Source organism: Micropterus dolomieu, linkage group LG21 (genome assembly GCF_021292245.1).
Source record: "Micropterus dolomieu isolate WLL.071019.BEF.003 ecotype Adirondacks linkage group LG21, ASM2129224v1, whole genome shotgun sequence".
In the NCBI taxonomy this organism is placed as follows: Eukaryota; Metazoa; Chordata; class Actinopteri; order Centrarchiformes; family Centrarchidae; genus Micropterus; species Micropterus dolomieu.
In genome coordinates, this window is record NC_060170.1 from 1,456,641 (window position 1) to 1,478,270 (window position 21,630).

Here is a 21,630-nt window from a genome sequence, read left to right on the forward strand (position 1 = left end):
GCCTGTCCATAGGCGTACTATGGAACATGGTCGGAGATTCTTGGCGCACATTGATATAAACTGGTATTACTATTTGTTATAAAACATTAAATCAAAAGGTCATAATACGTTATGAACTTTGCTATAGCACCTGATGCATGTTTGTAAGTGATTATAGCAATTGTTAGAACGCATTATATCGTGTTATAAATGTATGCATAAGTCATTATAGCGATGACCTGATTTCATTGAAAAACTACATATAACCCCTTTAACTAAAATGAATTATTATTATTATTACACATTCTGTTACTGTGTATCAAGTGTAAAAAAAAAATACTAAATTCTTAACTCCACATTTACCGCACTTACTCTTTTTCTCATAGAGCTTTCACCCTATAGTATCTCTATGACAACTGAATAGACTTCACTGATGACTTCACGTTCTCACTCCCAAGTCGTCACATATGGACGCAGGCGTCAGTTTGTAACTCATTGGGAAGCTCTTTGGTGTCATAGTTCAGTGCACTGGAGGAAGACCTGTAGTGTCATTTGTGAATGCTAAAAGGCGGGGTGGATGGATGGGTGTGACAAAGAGCGAACCAAAAAGTCTAAATTGATTGCTTTTAGTGAAATTATGTAGCTTATGCAAGTTACGTAAGTAACTTTACATAGGTAACTTACGTAAGTAAAAATGACATTTTCCTAAACTTAACCAAGTAGTTTTGGTAGGTAGGTAGGTTAGGTAGGTAGGTAGGTAAGTAGGTAGATTTATCTTCTGCTATGTAACAGACAATATATACTGTATTAATATATAAACAATTTAAAAAGTGGTAAACAGAAATAAACTATATTCGGTGTCCAAACCTAACCAAATTGCAACGTTTCAAAACGTTAACCACTATTTTTGTTTTGAAAGTATAACCCGACATTGCAAATTCATTGTTGCTAACTTGACCGCGATACATGCCAAAAATATCGCAAAAGGGGTAGCCAGGGCGTAAAAAGTGACACCAAGGGGCCCTGACCATGTTAGGAGAAAGAATGTGTTGGACAGTAATATTTTTAGGGTTCTGCTGCTTCCTAGTGGCTAAACTACTTAAATAATGCAGCTTACACTGTGTCGCACTCCTCCTCACCCTATCTCTAAGGGAGACACCAGCCACTCGCCTGAGGAAACCCATTTCGGCTGCTTGTACCCGTGATCTCGTTCTTTCGGTCATGACCCAGTCTTCATGACCATAGGTGAGGGTAGGAACGAAAATTGACCGGTAGATCGAGAGCTTTGCCTTATGGCTCAGCTCTCTTTTCATCACAATGGTGTGGTAAAGCGATTGCAATACCGCCCCCGCTGCTCCGATTCTTCGGCCAATCTCCTGCTCCAATCTCCCCTCACTCGTGAACAAGACCCCAAGGTACTTGAACTCCTTCACTTGGGGTAAGGACTCATTCCCTACCTGGAGTTGGCACTCCACCGGTTTCCTGCTGAGAACCATGGCCACAGATTTAGAGGTGCTAATCCTCATCCCAACCGCTTCGCACTCTGCTGCGAACCGATCCAGTGAGAGCTGAAGGTCACGGACCGATGATGCCATCAGGACCACATTTTCCGCAAAAAGCAGTGATGAGATCCCAAGCCCACTGAACCGCAGCCCCTCCTCGCCACGACTACGCCTCCATATCGTGTCCATGAATATCACAAACAGGATTGGTGACAAAGCGCAGTCCTGGCGAAGGCCACCCCTCACCTGGAAAGAGTCCGACTTACTGCCGAGTACTCGGACACAGCTCTCGCTTTGGATGTACAGGGATTGGATAGCCCTGAGAAGGGCCCCCCTCACCCCATGCTCTCGCAGCACCTCCCACAATATCTCCCTGGGGAGCCGGTCATATGCCTTTTCCAGATCTACAAAGCACATGTATACTGGATGGGCATACTCCCAAGCCCACTCCAGGATCCTTGTGAGAGGAAAGAGCTGGGGCGAAAACCGCATTGTTCCTTTTCGATCTGAGGTTCGACTATCAGCGGAGTAGACTTTACGGCGGAGGCTGAGAAGTGTGATACCCCTGTAATTGGCACACACTCTCTGCTCCCCCTTTTTGAATAGGGGAACCACCACCAGTCAGCCACTCCTTGGGCACTGTACCTGACTTCCACGCAATGTTAAAGAGACGTGTCATCCAAGACAGCCCCTCCACACCCAAAGCTTTTAGCATTTCTGGGCGGATTTCATCAATGCCTGGGGCTTTGCCACTGTGGAGTTGTATGACTACCTCAGTGACTTCCTCCAGTGAGCACAATTACAAATTGTGAAACATCAAAACATCAAAATTCAATGCCACGCCATTCAAAGGAAACTCAAAAGCTTTGCAGTTTAATAACATCGCAAAAGTCTTTAGATTGCACTGTCCACATTTAAAGTCGATCCGATGAATACTCTAGGAGGAATACCTTAAAATATGAAGCCAGTAAATGGCCACAAATACCACATTCAATTGCACAATCAGTTCAAAATGGCTGACTTCCAGTTGGGTTTAGGTTATGTCAGCAGGGTGGCGCAATGGATAAGACACATGGATTCAATCCCCCACTGTGACCCATCTACCATTGTGTCCCTGAACAAGAAACTTAACCTCTGGTTGCTCCAGAGGTGTGAGACCTCTGACATGTATAACAATTGTAAGTTGCTTTGAATAAAAGTGTCAGCTAAATGAATAAATGTAAATGTAATGTCTCTAAGAGGATTTTTCAAGTCTAGAGATAATACATCTGCCTCCCAAATGTAGGTAATTGGCTAAATCTAGGTGAAACATACAGCTGAAATTTTGTAGGGGGCGCTATCAAGCCAGTTTTCTACACCCTTGCCCCAGAACCATATCACACAACACAATACATGCCTTCTAATGTGTGCGCAAAGTTTCGTAAGTTTTCAAGCATCCTTAGCCTCTGAAAAAACAGCTTCCTGTTTCATGGCAAATAATGCCTCGTCACGGCAATGGCGTTTGACAAAAACCCACAAGCTTCACGATATCTGGACGTGATACATGTGCCTCCTAAATTTGGTGCATCCAAGTGAAACAGAAAGGTGGAGGCTTTTGTTTTGAAAATGTGTAGGGGCCACTATAAAACTAACATCAGATGTCTATATTCACCTCTTGTGGTGTGTGTGCCAAGTTTCACAACTTTTTGAGCCCCCCAAAAATGCATTTGAAGATGGAAAAAAAATTATTCGAATAATAAGAAGCATAAGGCATACAATATGGGCCTTGCAACTGTTGCAGCTCTGACCATAATTAAACATACATCCTTCAGTTTGCCAGTTAGCTAATGTGCGTTTGAAAAACCAGTGGTGCTTTCATGATAAGATTTATGTCAGAAATTAGACCAATTCTGCCTCTAGAGCAGCTTTGCTTCCCAGAAATGTGCAAACTAAAACAGATGCTGATATAAATCTGCCATGCTCATGGTGTGATAATGTGACAGCAGGTGGACCACTGTAGAAAATGAACAGGTACAGAGACCTAAACACAGTTATACAGCAGTCTTTTAACAGCTCCATTATTTGTGTGAGGCTGTGCACTGTTCATTAACCCCACTCCAGCCACAATAACCCGCATTGCACTGTCCCCTACCCAGAAATGATGAATTAGCTTGTTATATTGTTGGCTGAGCCCAAGGCTAAAGTATCTGCAGACTTTGACAGGGTATAATTTACCCTGCCAGCCTTTTCAATAACACTACCTGTAAATCAAGTTTTCACTTCAGCTTGTCTGAGCAGGCGGGCCAGTATTATAAACCAAGATAGAAGGAGAGTCTAAACTGTAAAGATTTGCTTTACATTGAAATATCCATCTTGTGAAGATGTGACACATACTTAATTAAAAATAATCAATGAGACAAAATATAAATTAAATGTCCTTTTTAAAGGAGAGTTGGCAAATTATGACTTTTGTTGACAAAACAGCAGCAGTTGCAGAGACTTATATTCCTATGTAAAATTGTTGAAAGGTGACTGAGAAAAAAAGGGATTCTGCAAAAATATTGCATTCTACTTTAGCTGCAGATGGGTTGTAGTTTGCAAGTAGGGGGTGTGGGCAGAGCAGGGCTTGATGTCTCATTGCAAAGTGTCCATTTCATTCATCTGAAACAAAGCAGGTGGGGAAAGTAATATTTTCCTGCTCCACAAACCACCACTGCTGCTCAGTAGCAACAGCAGGCTACTGTGTTCATACTTACCCCAACAGTATAGTCACACTGGTCAGGTGCCAGGAGAGAATAAATTGGCTGAAGAAATAATTTTGAGTCCTTTCACACATTAAAACATATTTGAGAAATTGGATTGTTCCTGAGTCTGTTTGACCCAGAGAGATTGATAATTGCTTTTATGTCCTTCTCATCTTGATAACTGCAAAGCCTTATTTACTCGCCTTAACCATCAGGCAGTGGCTCCGTTCCAGGCTGTCAGAATGCTACAGCAAGGTTTATTACCAAGAATCAAGAGAAGGAACCACAGCATTAATAGACACACGTATTTTCCTTATTTTATGCTATCCTCTAAGAATCTGGTCTTAGCTACATTTTAGGCTCCAACATGGTATATTATCTGGCATTTGGGAAATCAGTTGCTCCAAATTAAACGCGCAACCACCGATGGGGCGACATGGGAGAGGCAAATCGACCCATGCCTAATAGGGCGGGGACAGGATGGGGGGTCCCGCAGCTGTGCACTGCAACCTTCCAGCTGCACAGGGCCAGCGCAAGCAGCGGCCGCTCCCCCCACTGTCCGGGTGGGAGAAGATGCACCGCACATACAAAGCACAATCACTTAGAGAGAACACTCAGTACTGAATTAGTCAACGAGAAAAGGGAGACATCCCATAGGTAAAAACGGACGAACAAGCACGGGGAAGACCAGGAGGCCCACCGTGCCGCACCTCCGAACCTCTCGTGGAGTGTACCCTGATGCTGTCCAGGGGACATTCACCGGCTGACACATAGGCCTGTGAAATGGCCTCACACAGCCAGTGAGACTAAACGACCTTGTTTCTTCCTGACGAAAACGAGACGAAGACGAGACAGCAACAGTGTCCTTAAAGAGGTGGTATTATGCTCATTTTCAGGTTCAAAATCTTAATTAGGGGTTGTACCAGAACAGGTTTACATGGTTTAATTAACACCATGTTTTTCTCATACTGCACATTGCTGCAGCTCCTCTTTTCACCCTGTGTGTTGTACGCTCTGCCCTCTGAGATACAGAGTGATGAATCTTACTTCTACAAAATCTTTGTTGGGAGTTGCACATGCGTAGTTCCCAGGTAAGGACTTCTAGCCAATCAGAAGCAGAGAAGGGCGGGTCGTAAGAAACAAGGTAGTGTGATCCAAATCAAAGCTGAGCTGCAGACTGCAACCGTAACCTAGCAGATGGTACAAGTTATTATCAGTCCACAACCACAAAACATCATTGTTCCACATCTTACCATCAGGACTAAATGTTCTGTTGCCGGTGTTCTGACAATCTATGCTGCCTTGCCGAAAAATGCTTCCATAGCGCAAATCGATAGACTCGGCTCTACTCGGCCCTGCTCCATTTTCCATTGCAGGTAGTACCCAGAGATAGAACGTAGCTTGTCGTCATAGCGACGCCACACACAACTGCCGCGACGTAATGTTCAATGCGACACACACACCAGCGATCCACACAGCTTTTAAAATATATACAGTCTACGGTTAAAACGTTTCTCATTCTTCAGAATGTAAAGACAGATAAGCGGTATGAAAACCTTCCAGCTGTGTTTTCCTCTGCCGTTGTTGCTGCAGCGGTCTGTGTGACGGCGGGAGCAGAGGGCTCTGTGAGCGGGCGGCTGGCCGGCCTCACACGCACAGGCTTCCCCCGCAGCCACTTGCGGAGCTCCTCAACTCCGAAAATATTCAAGCACATTTTTGTTCTTCTCGTAAAACTGTCAATATTCGAAATCTACACAGCTGATTTCTCACCTCAAAACCTCTCAGAAGTGGATTTAGTGATGAAATTACATACGGAAGCTGTAAAATATAAAACTTTCTGTTGCTGGCCTCTGTCTGGTGAACGCAATTATGATGCAGTGAATACTGACGATTCTCTCTGACCAATCAGCAGTCTGCTGTGTTCACGTTACATTTTAGTATCCCTCAGCTCGCTTACAACCTGACGGAACAACAGTTTGGCCTTCCTGGACTGCACTGAGAACAGGAGCCTGCAAATTGGTGTTTACAGAAAACCCACACACACAGACCAATACCTACTCTTCGATTCACACCACCCACTGGAGCACAAGCTAGGGGTCATGAGAACGCTACACCACAGAGCGGAAAACATACCAACAAGTGCCCAAGCCAGAGAGAAGGAACAGAAACACCTGAAGGGGGCAATTACAGCCTGTGGATACCCTAAATGGACCTTTGTGAAAACAGCCACAAGATCCAAGAAGAACAAAACTACAGGGGAGGAGGAAAAGAACGTCAAACGCAACAACATTGTGATTCCATACGTGTCTGGAGTATCAGAGTAACTCAGGAGGATTTTCAACAAACATAACATCCCTGTGTTTTTTTAAACCCAAGAACACACTAAGACAGATGCTGGTACACCCCAAAGACCGAACACCCAAACACAAGAAAAGCAATCTAGTGTATGCGGTCCAATGCAGTGAGGAATGCACAGACCTGTATATTGGGGAGACTAAACAACCACTACACAAACGCATGGCTCAACACAGAAGGGCCAACTCCTCAGGTCAAGACTCTGCAGTCTACTTACATCTGAAGGACAGAGGACACTCGTTTGAGGACCACCAGGTGCACATTTTAGACAGAGAAGATGGATGGTTTGAAAGAGGTGTCAAGGAAGCCATCTACACCCGAGAAGCCGTCATTGAACAGGGGAGGGGGTCTACGCCACCACTTATCCCCCACTTACAATGCTGTCCTTTCATCACTTCCCAGGAAACTCAACAAACGTAACCTATTGGCCTCAGGTGAGGATACCAACGATGGTCGTTCAGTCTTGGCCACCCGTAGTCCTAACGACTGTAACGACTGTCGTTACAGCAACCAGGAGCACTAACGAACCAGCGGTATTGACGATCCTGGCAAATGACCCCACTGAGGTTAAATAGCCGAGTTTCCCTGCCAGTCAGTCAGAACTGAAGAAGTTCTTTGGATGAGGGATGAAACGTCTTCCAGTATCTTCAACCAAGTCCAGTTGCCCTTGACTTTAACCTTTGTTGGATAAGAATAAAGACACTTTCCACTCCCTCATACAGTGCTCAAGCACCATGGACTTACTTATAGACAACCTTACCCTCAACCTATACATCATTTTCACCAACATGACTTTGATATACTGTTCTGTTTGTTTTTATGTAAGAGAAAGACTGGTAGTCAACATTAAGTTTCCCACCAGACAAATTTTATAGTTTGTATAATACTCTGTTATGATTAATATTTTAGTATAGTTTAGTGGGTGGTGATGGTGCAGTGGTAAGACACATGCCTTTGGTGTGAGAGACCTGTGTTCAAATCCACTGTAAGACACCAGTGTGTCCATGAGCTGACTGCCCGTCATGGAAATTCATGAGTGGGTGCCAAGTTTCTCGCCTTGACATTAAGATCAATCAGTCACGCTTTGTTTCATTTGTTTTTTGCTTTAAAAAAAATAATTTTAATCAAATGTCACAAAAGGATGCACATCCAGCAAAATGTACACCCCACCATTCAATTACCATACCCAAAACAATAAGAACAACGCAAACATAAGTTAGCACACAACCAAAATATTCATATATTTATATGTCCACAAAACAAAAGATAATCCAACTCAAAATACTACGGTTTTTGCGTACTTTTCTCTTTTTTTGTGCAGATAATTCAGTTGCCCAAATAGAAAAATAAAGATTAGTGTCAGTTTAGTTCTGGAACAAAATTAATTCATTTCAGTTTGTGAACAGCTGTAAAATAGTTTGTTCACTTACGCATTCAGTCAGTAGTCAGTCTGAGAGTGTAGTCCAAGTTTTTGCTGCTGGGTTGTGGATGACTGAATGGCTTCCACAAATAACTGTGCACTATAGATATGAAGCGATCCTCATCATCATCATATCTGATTGGAGGACATCTGATTGTGGAGGATGAAAAAAACTGTTTGCAAGGGACCTATCTGTTTTCACAACTTTCAACAACTTTCAACTGAGCATGTTGCTCTGCATTATATTTTTTGACTCTCCTGCTCTCCTCCTCTCTTTGCAACAGAATGACATGAAACTACTTTATTCAATGTTTCTACCGGTTTTCATCACCGGGAAAACCTCCTGAAAGATAAATATTGATGGAATCATAATCAAGAGAAGCTGACTGCAATGACAGCAGTGGTGGTGTAGAGCAACTCCACCACCACTGTGGATAAGGAGGTGGGATAAGTCACACATGTCGAAGTCACAAAAAAAGTCTCAAGTCTTAACCTTCAAGTCTCAAGCAAGTTACTGTGATGAAAGTCAAGCAAGTCACAAGTCATATGATTCTTTTTGACTCTGAAAAGGAATTGAGTTTATGTTCAGTGAGTTTAAGAGAGGTGGCAATTCAAATGTATGATCATTTTGGAAGATGTAGTGATGAGTGTTTCTATTATTTAGTCTACTTTTGGCTTTACTGATTATTGAAATGGGATAGAAAAATAGAGTAATGGAAACATGTGTCAGTAATGGTAACCTCTTACCATTCCATAACCACCATAATCTCTTCAAGTTTATTGAATGTAGTTCCATTTGGTGTAAATGCATGGTTTTGGGGCTTCTCTGAAAGATAACACTCTGAAGTGTCTAACCCAAAAGTCAGAATCACTGTAAGTGCTACTGGAATTGATTAATATAAGTTTAAACACATTAAAACTAATATATTTTTTGTTTCCCCTTGAAAAAGTTTGCTAGCAAATGCATGCAGACAACTACAGCTAGGATTTATTAGCTGGAAAACACTGTGGGGCCACAGCATAAAGCCTTACCTAGTCCAATTTCAATTTTATACCAATACCATGAAAAATGAATATTACCCAGGTTTTTCTAAGGGTACGGTTTAGCATATTTTTTCCAAAAACAGCACTGCCCCTTGGCGGCAAGCTTCTCTGCTGAATGAACTTCCTAGTTAAAGCTGTCAGTCAAAGGCACAATTGGTTGCAATTGGCTTGGCCTACCCACGAAATAATAGGGGCTGGCACTTCCTTGCAGCATGGGCTCTCGATGGCTATTGTAGGCTGAATTTGCTGTAAGTCGAAAGGTCAGAGTTCAGCGTCTAATTTGAATACAAGATATCGCATTTGTTTACATCCAAATCGGAGTTATTACGTTATAATGACATCAGAATCAGAAGGAGCTTTATTGCCAAGCAGTGTTTTACACATACAAGGAATGCTTTGGTGCTACACTTAGACAGACATACAGCTGACATAAATAGATGTAGAAATATATAAATATGTAATAAACAAATGCAAGTTATATAAGAATAACAGAAGAATCGAGAAAAATAATACAACTGACAATATAAAAAATAAAAATAATAAAAATAAAAATAACAATGGAACAACAACAATTTACAATTAACAACCAATTAACAACAAATATGCAGCCTCTTGCCAGAGGGGAGAGTCTGAAACAGTTTGTGACCGGGATGGGAGGCATCAGCTGCAATCTTTGTCCTGGAGGCGTGCAGGTCCTGAAGTGATGGAAGATTGCAGCCAATCACCTTCTCTGCAGAGCGAATGATACGCTGCAGCCTGCCCTTGTCCCTGGCAGTGGCAGCAGCGTACCAGATGGTGATGGGGGAGGTGAGGATGGACTCAATGATGGTGGTGTAGAAGTGCACCATCATTGTCTTTGGTAGGCTGAACTTCTTCAGCTGCCGCAGGAAGTACATCCTCTGCTGGGCCTTCTTGATGATGGAGGTGATGTTCAGTTCCCACTTGAGGTCCTGGGAGATGATGGTGCCCAGGAAGCGGAAGGAGTCCACAGTGGTGACTGGGGAGTCACACAGGATGATGGGGGAGGGTGGGGGTGTGCTCTTTCTGAAGTCCACAACCATCTCCACTGTCTTCTGAGCGTTGAGCTCCAGACTGTTCTGGCCGCACCAGGTCACCAGATGGTCAATCTCCATCCCCACCAGAGATGAGCCCAATGAGGGTGGTGTCGTCCGCAAACTTCAGGAACTTGACAGATTGGTGACTGGGGGTGCAGCTATTGGTTTACAGGGAGAAGAGAAGGGGGGAAAGAACGCAGCCTTGAGGTGATCCAGTGCTGATGGTCCTGGAGTCAGAGAGCTTGTCCTGGAGTCAGAGAGCTTGTCCTGCAGCAGGGCCGGGATGATGGTGTTGAAAGCAGAGCTGAAGTCCACAAACACGATCCAGGTGTAGGTTCCTGAGGAGTCCAGGTGCTGGAGGATGTAGTGAAGGGCCATGTTTACTGCATCATCTACAGACCTGTTGACCTGTTGGCTCTGCAGGCGAACTGCAGGGGGTCCAGGAGTGGGTCTGTGATGGATTTAAGGTGGGACAACACAAGGCGCTCAAAAGACTTCATTACCACAGAGGTCAGGGCAACGGGTCTGTAGTCGTTTAGTCGCTTGATCAGAGTGTCCCAGTGGAGCGCGTGTAACGGCGTGATAGGCACTGCTAACTGTGGTGTAGCAGTGATCCAAAGTGTTCCCCTCTCTGGTTGGACACTTGGAAACTGTATTTGGGGAGTTCTTGGCTGAGGTTTCCTTTGTTAAAGTCACAAAGAACAATAACAAGGGAGTCCGGGTTTGTCTGCTCCACATACAGTATCTGGTTGGTCAGCAAGCGCTGTGCGTCGTGCACCTTGGCGTGCGGCAAAATGTAAACACCGATCAGAATGAATGAAGCAAACTCGGTTTGCAGTTAATGATAAAATATTCCAGATTAGGAGAACAGTGCTGCTGAATCACTGTCACGTTGGTACACCAGCTATTGTTAATATAAAAACAGATACCTCCACCGTTTGTTTTGCCGGAGAGCTCTGAGTCACGATGCGCTCTGTAGAGTTGGAAGCCAGCCAGCTGCAGCACGGAGTCCGGTATTGATCCACACAGCTGGAGTCCCCCGCCGGCGGAAGCGAGAACAACAACGAGAGAGCCCTTCACCAAAATGTCCAATAATTCCACTGATGATGCCAGAAAGGAGGGAAATAAATCCGCTGGAGTTGTTCCCCTGATGTTCATGAGCTCTTCTCTGGAATCACAGCCGAAAACTGAGTTAACACACAAAAACAAAACAAAACAAAGCACACCTGACACAGAGGCAGCTATAAACAGCGCCATCTTGGATACATCATAGCCACATACTAGCCACGTCTGCCACAAATATGAAACGATGCCGCAGCAGTCCCTGGGGATTTATTGATGGAATAATGTGTTTTGGACTTGTTTGTATGTTTTTACTGGATTGGATCGTCTGGACCATTGACAAAGTAACAAGACCATTATCATATGAGTATGAAGTTAACATAGCAGTTGTGGGCACATAACAAGAACTCTCATCAGGACCGGTTACCACCAGGGATAGTAAGAGGACTTAACAAAAAGTTACAACATCATCAAACTGCAGCAAAACAACTGGGTGCACTTAACGTAACTTAACTTACTTTACAGGTTCTATATTGACGGTTGAAGTTAGATGTTGTGGTTGTCGCGTCACTGATTTTTGAGCTGCAGACCTTGCACAACGCTGTTCTCTTCTTCCTACTGTCATCGACAACATAATCCTTGAATGTCTGTGTTGTACTACACGTAATGGTGTGTTTCATCGCCCCTGGTTACAGAGATCCGGACTGCTATGTGAAAGTACACATGGTCACATCTTGTATACAGTGGTTCTTTTCAGAGAGCTGAAGACCCTCATATAACTATTACATACCTGCTTTAGCAGCACTTGTGATTTTTTACAGTGCAGTGGAAAATGCAGCAATTAACAGAAGAACATAATGGTGCTAAATATGTGCTGACCCAGTATCATTTCCCATTCATTACCTCTGACAGCATATGGAAAAGTAAAACATGCTATAAAAAGCATGTAGCCGGGATTAAAATGTCTCCTCTGCCCAATTACAGCCCTGATAAAATTTTAAAGTATCATGCTTCTCAACTGACTGCAATAAAAAGAGCGACCCAGATAAGCTAGAGGGAGCGATGGTACTCTGCAACTAGAGCTTCACTAACAAATGACAGAAAATGCAGCATGACAAAGAAAGTCTCCGCAGGCAGGTCCATTGACTTTATTCAGCGGTGTATCACATCAGGGAATTAGAGGTTGAGGCAGAAGTAGCTGTTTTCTATTCTGGGCACAGTGTTTCTGCAGGCCCAGAGCCATCCAGAGCTAGAGAGAGGCAAAGATCAGCACCATTACCGGCAGAGATGATGACACTCACTGTGATTTGGGCTATATATGCATCTCCATAGTGCTCCAGCTGGGATGGAGTGGGTGGAAGAGGAGCTCTCAGCGGGTCTTGCGTTGGGCAGGATGGGTGGGTGGATGAAGAGATGGGAAGGAGGGAATTGTTGCTATTATAAAAGTTGTGGATGAGTTTATTTTTACGCTGGAGGAGAGATCATGCACGGGACAAGAGGTCAGTGCACACAGCAGAGCTGGTCACTCAGTCAGGGGCCTCTCTGAGGGCCCTTCAGTGTGATTGAACTGGCTTATGCAGAGGTCACTGCCAGTTTATTCTCTGCTCAGTCTGTGTGTTTTTTGCTGGTGGTCTTGATCTTCTTATTGAGGTCTGTGTTATTGTATAATGGCTGACCATTGCAAACTAGCTTGGTTTGGGAATGTTGTACTATGTGGCAGTGTTCCATGCTATATAATGTGCTTGTCCCTAAATATTAAATAGATAAACCTATAAATAAATAAATGTTGAGGTCCTCAAAACCCCAGCTTCAATGTATGGTATTTGGTTTGTGGTGATTAAAATCACAATAAATACATTTGATTAATTGTTAATTTGTAAAGAATATGCACCACGAAAGTACAACATCATCCAAGAAGGGTCCTGTATTATTGTCTTATGCTGTGTCTATATATTGTAGAGTGTACATGCGTCACAATCTACTTTTAAAGGTACCATAGAATGCTCATTTTCAGGTTCATACTTATATTCAGGGTTCACATCATATTTGTCATACTGTCCACTGCCTGCCACTCCTGCCAGCAATCAACTCCATCCCTGCCACAATATCAACCCTGGTTCTCCACACAACCTATGCTTGATCGTCGTTGCTCCTGACCTGGTGCCACTGCATGACTCAAGCTTTAGAAAAATCTCTGTTTCCCTGTTTTCTATTTCCGAGTGATTAACCCTGTCCGTCTGCCTGCCTGCCTTTCCCCAGGTTCACTCACCTCCGTCTCGTTGGCTGGGCTCGCCTACCTGCCCTCTCCTCTCGAGCTTCCTCCACGGCGTCATCCCGGCTCTTCCTCACTATCTCTGGAACGTGAGCTATATGTAACTTTGGGGGTGTAAACATCCCAGATCTTATGTAACATTTGAGTGTGCGAGATCTGAACTGCACCGAACTGTTTTTATTCAACTATGCCAAGGGAAATACAGTTTTACATTCTACGGCACTTTTAAGACCCTCAGTTATTGTAGTTCAAATTGTGCTCATATGCTACTGTTTTGAAATGCATTTGTGTTTAATCTAATGAACACAAACTAACTGACGCACTGAAAACTTCCTTGGTTACGTACTTAAGTGGGTAATATTATTTCACTCTATGCTGTGTGTCCTGGACTAATGGATACTTGGAAGTGACAGAGTGCATTACCAGTCCACAGTGTTCTCCTGTAATGCAGCAATATATTTACTTTTTACATTAGTGTAAGGGACAGGCCATTTTCACAGCAGGCAGAGGTTCTGTACAGGCATGAACCACAATTTCATTATTGTAGTATGACGACACGCAAAGTGAACAGACCTTGACTTCACACCATTTATTCCTTACCCAACATCTGCTTTTTTTAAAGACACAGGCTTTAATAAAATGTGTCTGGTTTGGGGGTAGTTGTTGTTTTGTTTTTTTGTTAATTAAAGCAAATATAAATGTGATAGATGCATACAGATATATGATGCATATACATCATGTTAATTTAACTGCAAGCTGCTCGTAATCCCACAGATGCAGTGTGCCGAAAACATGTGCTGTGTTCCCAGCACTGTTCTCTCTCTCCCTTGTTCTCTTTCTCTCTCTCTTATAAAAGTATGTGTGACTCATGCAGTGATGTGTCCCGTGGTGCATTAGCTTCACATAATAAGATGGTGTGTGTGTGTGTGTGGGTGTGTGTGTGTGTGTGTGTGTGTATGTGTGTGTGTGTGTGTGTAGAGAAGCAGGCCATGTATTCTACAGCAGCATACATAGAAGCAGACAGTGTGTAGTTTGTGAGTAACACAAGCTCTGACAGATGACAGCTGTATACTGACTGACTGTAAACATACTTTCACAAAGAGGAAAACAAAAATTATGTAAGTGTGTATGTTAATGTTTGTATGTGTGTGTGTGTGTTTGTGTGTGTGTGTTTGCGTGCGTGCGTGTATGAATACCAGTATAGCCTCCTAAGAGATCCAAGGATGTAATGGTTTGCCATGCTTTTGTTTTATTTTTATTTTCTGCTGAGTTTGTTTGTTTGTGTATGTGTGTGAGTGGAAGAAGTATATTGACTTAAATTGACTGTCACCTCAAATCTCCTGTGCCTGCTTTTTTTTACTTATTCATCTATCACAGTTGCTGCTCTCTCTCTTTCTCTCTCTCGCTGTCTTTCCCTCTCTCTCAAACAAACACACACATTCCTGCATACATGCACACATACGTGGAAAGATGTTCACATACAAGGATGCATGTAGGTATATGTACATCTAGATATACAGTAATATGTGAATATATTAAAGAGGTGGTATATTGCTTTTTAGCTTTTTCCCTCTCCTTTATTGAGTTATATATCTTTTTTGTGCATGTAACAGGTTTGCAAAGTGAAAAAGCCCAAAGTCCAGCCCAAAGGGAGTTCTCATCTCCCACAGAAAGCTCTGCTCTGAACCGCTCGTTTGTAGTCCAGCAGTTTCCCTTTCATCCATGTGACAACACATGGATGGAAGCTAAATGAGCCTCATGTAACGCTCACCAAGCGGCTAGTCCGACACGCCCACAAAAACACCAGTGGAAACACACTGAGCTGCAGCACACAACTCTCCTCTCCCTTCCAAACACTAGCTCCCCTCCAGGCAGTCAGTGGACAGGAAGTTGTTCCTGTGATGTAGAGACAGAGCTCAGTTGAAACTTTATGGATGAAAGATACTTTTGTTACAGATTAATAACTCACCACTCTGAAACTCTTGCTCCAGTCCATGTTGCCAAGCTGGTCGGCAACATGTACAGCTGAACTGAAGCTGTGTTTGCTTCTCACTGTCCCGCCCTTCTCTGCTTCTGATTGGCTAATAATCCTTAACTAGGAACTGTGCATGTGCAACTCCCAACAAAGATCATTTAGAGACAAGATGTATCACTCCATAGCTAAAAAGAAGCCTTCAACACAGGGTGAAAAGAGGAGCTGCAGCAATGTGCAGTATGACAAAAATATGGTGTTTTTTGAAAATTAAAACATGTTAACTTGTACAACACCTATATAAGATTTTGAACCTCATGAGCATATACCACCTCTTTAATCTTCTTCTCTGTAAATATGTCTGTTTGTGATAATTGTAGTTTATTGCAACATATTTCTGTAGTCGATTACCTTAATCAATTATTGATTATTGTAACACATTGTAATAAACCAGAATCCTCCTCTCCCTCCAAAACATCATTTTGCACACCTTTGCCATGGAATCCTCTAATAACTGAATAAATTAATTATAATATGTTGAGGATTTTTGATTTCCATGAGCAGTAAGCTGTCATCATCAAGATTAAAAGGCATGCAATATTTCACTTTATGTGTAATGAATCTAGAATATATGAAGTTTCACTTTTTGACTTTTGAAAAAAGTTTTCCTCAATATTCAAATTTTCTGAGATGCACTTGTACTGTCTGGCCAGTTGGACACAGACAGGTAGGACCACATGACAGTCAGCAGAAACAATTTATGCACAGACTTTTAAACATTGGATACAAAGTCAAACTCATATTATCATTGTAAAATATAAAAGAATGATATGTTTCTTTTAAATGAGAAAATATGATCAAATTTGCAAATATAGTTGCGTATAAAATATTCCATGGTTTGCCCCCCCCCTCCAATCAGTGAATTCATTAAACAAAATCTTAACTCATCTACCAGAGCTACTACCAGAAGGGACTGTAAAATACTATATAGATAAAGTTCCTTTGGTCAGTCAGCCTTCTCCTATTGAGCGGCACTTACCTGGAACACTATACACACATAACTAAGCAACAATTACACTTCTCAACTCCTTTTCCACAGCTATAATACAGTGGTTAATGGATAATCAAATATGCGGTCATAATTTGGAGTAGTATTTCTGACATTGTTTACTAATTGTGCTTATATTCTGATGTCTTCTATGTGTCATCTCAGTTGTGCTTGTGTGATTTTGTCTGTGTTTATGTGCTCTTTGTCTATGTTATTTTGTGCTTTTGTGTTTTTTCATGCTCTTTTCTGTTATGCCACCTGCCAAGGACTGCAGATGAAAATTAGCCTGTATGGCTAAATCTGTCTCATTTACATATTGGACAAGTCCTGATGTTGATTAATCTGCACTGTACCTTTTAAATAACTAAACATAAACTTAAACAAATACAATGTAAGTCCAGAACCTCTATCATAACTGGAATTCTAAAGTGTATGTAAATGCACTCACTGAAAGTGACATGACAGATACATCTGACTGATTTTACGCAAAATCAAATCCTCCCCACACAGAGAACAAGAAGACATGTACTGTTATGTACTGTATGTGTGGGAACACCTACACACACACAGACATTCAGCCACACACACATGCATATGCACAAATGCATGCAAATAATACTAAACAATCACGGTACATAGACAAACAAGTATATATACTTGCACTTACACAGAATACATACACCTATGGTTTCTGTTTCCATCACACATGCAATATTGTGACAGATGTTCTGCTCGATCTACTGTAGCTACAGTACAGTATGTCAGGCTGCTGCTTCACATCTGGGAGCTGAATCTCATCGGCCTCTCCCACACACTGACGCCTGTTATCTAGAATACGTGCTTTGAAAAATGGAGAGCTGTGTTCAAGGACACTTGACAACAGCAGCATTCAGCAGTGGAGTTTTTATAGGGAAAGCAGCCAAGGGAGCAGATCAGTCAACACAGTTTGTTCTAATAACTACTGGTCACATCATATTGGCCTTATCAAACTGACAGCAAGAATAACTTCAACTACTGAAATACCTCCTCCTCCTCCTCCTCCTCCTCCATCCAGCATGGAACAAATCTGAGGGAGAGTTGCTTTTCTGGTGCTTGTTGAAGGTCTGATGTGCAAGTGGAGTCATTTGGTTGTGATTATGTAACGTTGTTTCTCCACACACAAGTCACAGTCATTGTTTAAAAATAAAATCAAACAATGATTTAAGGTTGATACACCAAACACTGATGTGAAATGCCATAATCAAATATGTTTGATTCTACAGACTGAAAACAAAATATGACCTATAAGTACAGAATATGCTTTTATACATACCTATAATCTGACTAGCAGGTAAAGGTAGAGAAGTGAACATACACTTTTATTTACTTGTATGTTTCTCCTGATTAGATTAACTGACACATTTACACCAGGACAATATTCCCAGTGTGTATCCATCAAGTGTGATTACAAAATACCAGATTAATATTACAGTCTGTTAGAACTGCAATAAGTAAAGATTGTTTAAAAATATACATTATTTTCTTGTTGTCCCCGATTTTAAATTCATTAGGTGATAATTCTGTGATGTTTCATAATTTATTGCCTATTAAATACAGGTGTGTTCATCTCTTCACGTTTACCTGAGGAAGATCATCTGTGGGCAGGCACATCCACATGAAATAAGAGTAGTTTGTCTTTTTTGTGTGAGCAAAATTTGGTCTGTCTTCATGAGGCTACACCAACGAGCATGACTAGTTAAATACAGACTGTTCTACACTGTTAGCTTGAATATTTCCATTAAGGCAGAAAGCAGGAGGAGTTTTTAAGCATGATAAACTGTGTAGTAGGGCTGACCACAAATAGTCGAAGATTCGATGCTTCGGTGGGCGGTGCCTGATTCGACTGTCAATCTCACAGTCGAAGCGTCGCAGTGAAACAAGGACCACGCCATTTTGGCGATATGGGGGTGCTCAACATCTGATTTTACATAAAACTACCAGTTTTCTACCAATAAGTTAATATACAGCCTATTACAATATACATTTCAACGTTTAATGCTGTAAATAAATATGTAAAAAGAATAAAACATTCAATAAATGTTTTTCAAGTGCGTGAATAAATCCAAACCTGTAACCCTAACCCTGGTGTCGTCAGTGCGCATTTGTAAGTGTAGCATGTATGTGTACAGTGGCAGTGGAGGAACACTTCCTGAAGAGACCGATCCCCAGCTTCACCGTGTTGTGCCGAGTTGTTCGCCCCTCGCAAGACCTTCGGATAATTTATCACCAATGATGAACCACATAAAGAATATTTTATCGTTTTTAAATAGCCGGCTACTTGAAATAGACAGTTTCAGCACGGTGTAGCCTACTGATGTCACAACCGAAACCCGCTGCACCAGTTTCATCACAGGGGGTCAAATGCCAAAGCTTTGAGAAAGACTGACAAAGCATCAGTATCGGACGCCCTGGGATGACACGGGGCTGGCTGCACAGTGCATTAAATTTTAATCTGTAGAGAGAGCAAATGTAATGATTTTCTCTTAAAAACTACTCAAGTGAGAGTAAAAGTATGATTTTGCATTAAAACTACTCTGACAAGTACCATTTACTCAAAAAAGTTACTTGAGTACATGTAACAGAGTAAATGTAACTCTTTGCTACCCACCTCTGCTGTTAAGACCTCCACATCCATCATCTTCACCTCAAGATCACCTGAGACCAGCCACCCGGACAGCTGCAGCAACAATCGGTTAGCATAACCAATGAATTTCGGCACCAACTGTCAGGAACCATCTCAGGGAAGCTCATCTGCATGCTCGTTGTCCTCATTGGGGTCTCGACCTGACTGCAACTTCGCACAACCATTGAAGAGGTGGGGACCAGCATTCCACAGGCCACAATCAACAACCCGATCAACTCTATGTGAAGGAGATACGTTGCACTGTGTGAGGCAAATGGTGGTCACACCAGATACTGACCGGTTTCTGGACCACCCCAGAACCCTCCCTATACAGTGAAACTGCACATTTCCAAGTGGCCTTTTATTGTGTCAAAACCTGTGAGGTTTTGACAGATTTGTGAACAATATTTGAGAGAAATAGGCCTTTTGTGTACATAGAGAAAGTCTTAGATCTTTTGAGTTCAGCTCATGATGAATGGAGGCAAAAACAAAAGTGTTTTGTAATTTTGTTAAGTGTATATTTAACAATAAAGAATAAAGTCCCATTGAGGTTTGAAACGTCTTTATAATGCTCTTTAGCCATGCTAGCTATGTGGTTTAAAGGATGGCAATGTTAGGCAGTCAGTGAGTCCACCACTTTGGTCAAGGTGGCTAGCATGGCTAAAGAGCATCTGAAACAGCATTTGTATCTGACAATATTTTATTGAAAGCAAGTAAATGGATCTGTTTTTGTGTTAGTAGTTCTTTTGTAAGGCAATAATTAACAGTAATATATAGCTGCATTTACATAAGGACCAACTTTAGAAAACAAAAAGGTGGAAAATTAAAATTGTGATTAAATTCCTGCCACTTTTTTTTATTGAACACAACAATGACAAATCATCACTACTTATTAATCCCTCCTGGAGATACTCTGTTGTTGGGTCCTCCACTAATCAAAAGGTTTATGGTTAGATCTAATGTCCTTGAGCAACATACTAAACCCCAAATTGATCCTGTGAATATGTGTATGAATGTTAGTTCTATTCTGATGAGCAGTTGTCACCTTGCATGGCAGCCCCTGCCATCAGTGTATGAATGTGTGTAAATGGATGAATATGACATGTATTATATTATCATTTTAATAAAATATTGCAGTGACAAGCACAGATAGTCTACAAATTTTTTGTATTTTGTAATGTGGATAACTTTCTTCCCAGATGAAAATAGTGGCTTAACCTACCTAACCTAGTTTGGTACTTATTACATCAACAAATAGGGTTAGTCTAAAATTAGCAGTGTGGTGGTTTGCATGAACAGGGTGAAATGGAGTCAAACTCCTGGCTTGAATTATTGTGCCAGTCCGACCCTGGAATGGTCTGTGCTGAACAGGCCACCCTTCTTTTCCACAAGCTTATTAAGATTATTAATGCATGTCTATAGGTCTATTGGTATTTTGGACCTTTGAGTCGCACCATAAGGATTCATGAAGTTGTTTTTGTTTTGTAAATTAGGATTGAGCTTCATTGATATGGCTAACTTGTAGGCAAACAATTCCCTTTTTACCAGGGTTGTGATGATACACTTAGCTAACGAGACGAGACAATATATGATATCGTGGTTACAAGAACAAGACAAGACTAATATTTTAACTGTTTTTAAGAATTTTTTATTTTTTTCAATCATGAAATATATGTCTGGAAAAACAGTATTTTATTTTACTGAAAGTCACAAAATGCAAAACATTGCAGGTGTCTTTTTAAATGTTGCATAAAGGGTCTGAAATGAACTTTTCACTGCCTGCCACTGTGGTAGGCAAGTGTTTCTTTTTATCTTCCACTTTTGAAATGTATGCGCTAAACGAAGGAATAACATCTTGCTCATTTAGGCATCATCTTGTATTTTCAATACAAAACCAAGTGATGCCTCTTGCATCTAATAGACAAGCTTAGTGATTCTCTGAGTTACCGGAGTTACCTCCCATAGTCCGGCCGGTGCTGCTGGCTGTCACTCAAGATGTACTGGGCCTCCTCCACTGGTGAGTTTGGTTTGAAATGCCACCACAGATATTCCCTGAGCTGACTGTGTGACACAGGTACGTGTGCCGATCTCTACAGTACGCTAAATGCTAAATGTTAAATGCTTCACTACGTTCACCAGCTAGTCTCTAGCATTGTCTGTCTGCTGTTTGTTGATTACATGTCATTTAAGTCTCACATTAAGCAAATTTCAAGGACCGCCTTTTTTCACCTACGTAATATTGCGAAAATCAGGAACATCCTGTCTAAAAATGATGCAGAAAAACTAGTCCATGCATTTGTTACTTCTAGGCTGGATTACTGCAATTCCTTATTATCAGGCTGCTCGAAAAAGTCCATTAAGACTCTTCAGCTGATCCAGAATGCTGCAGCACGTGTTCTGACAGGAACCAGGAAAAGAGATCATATTTCTCCTGTTTTAGCTTCTCTGCATTGGCTTCCAGTAAAATCCAGAATAGAATTTAAAATCATTCTTCTTACCTACAAAGCTCTTAATGGTCAGGCACCATCTTATCTTA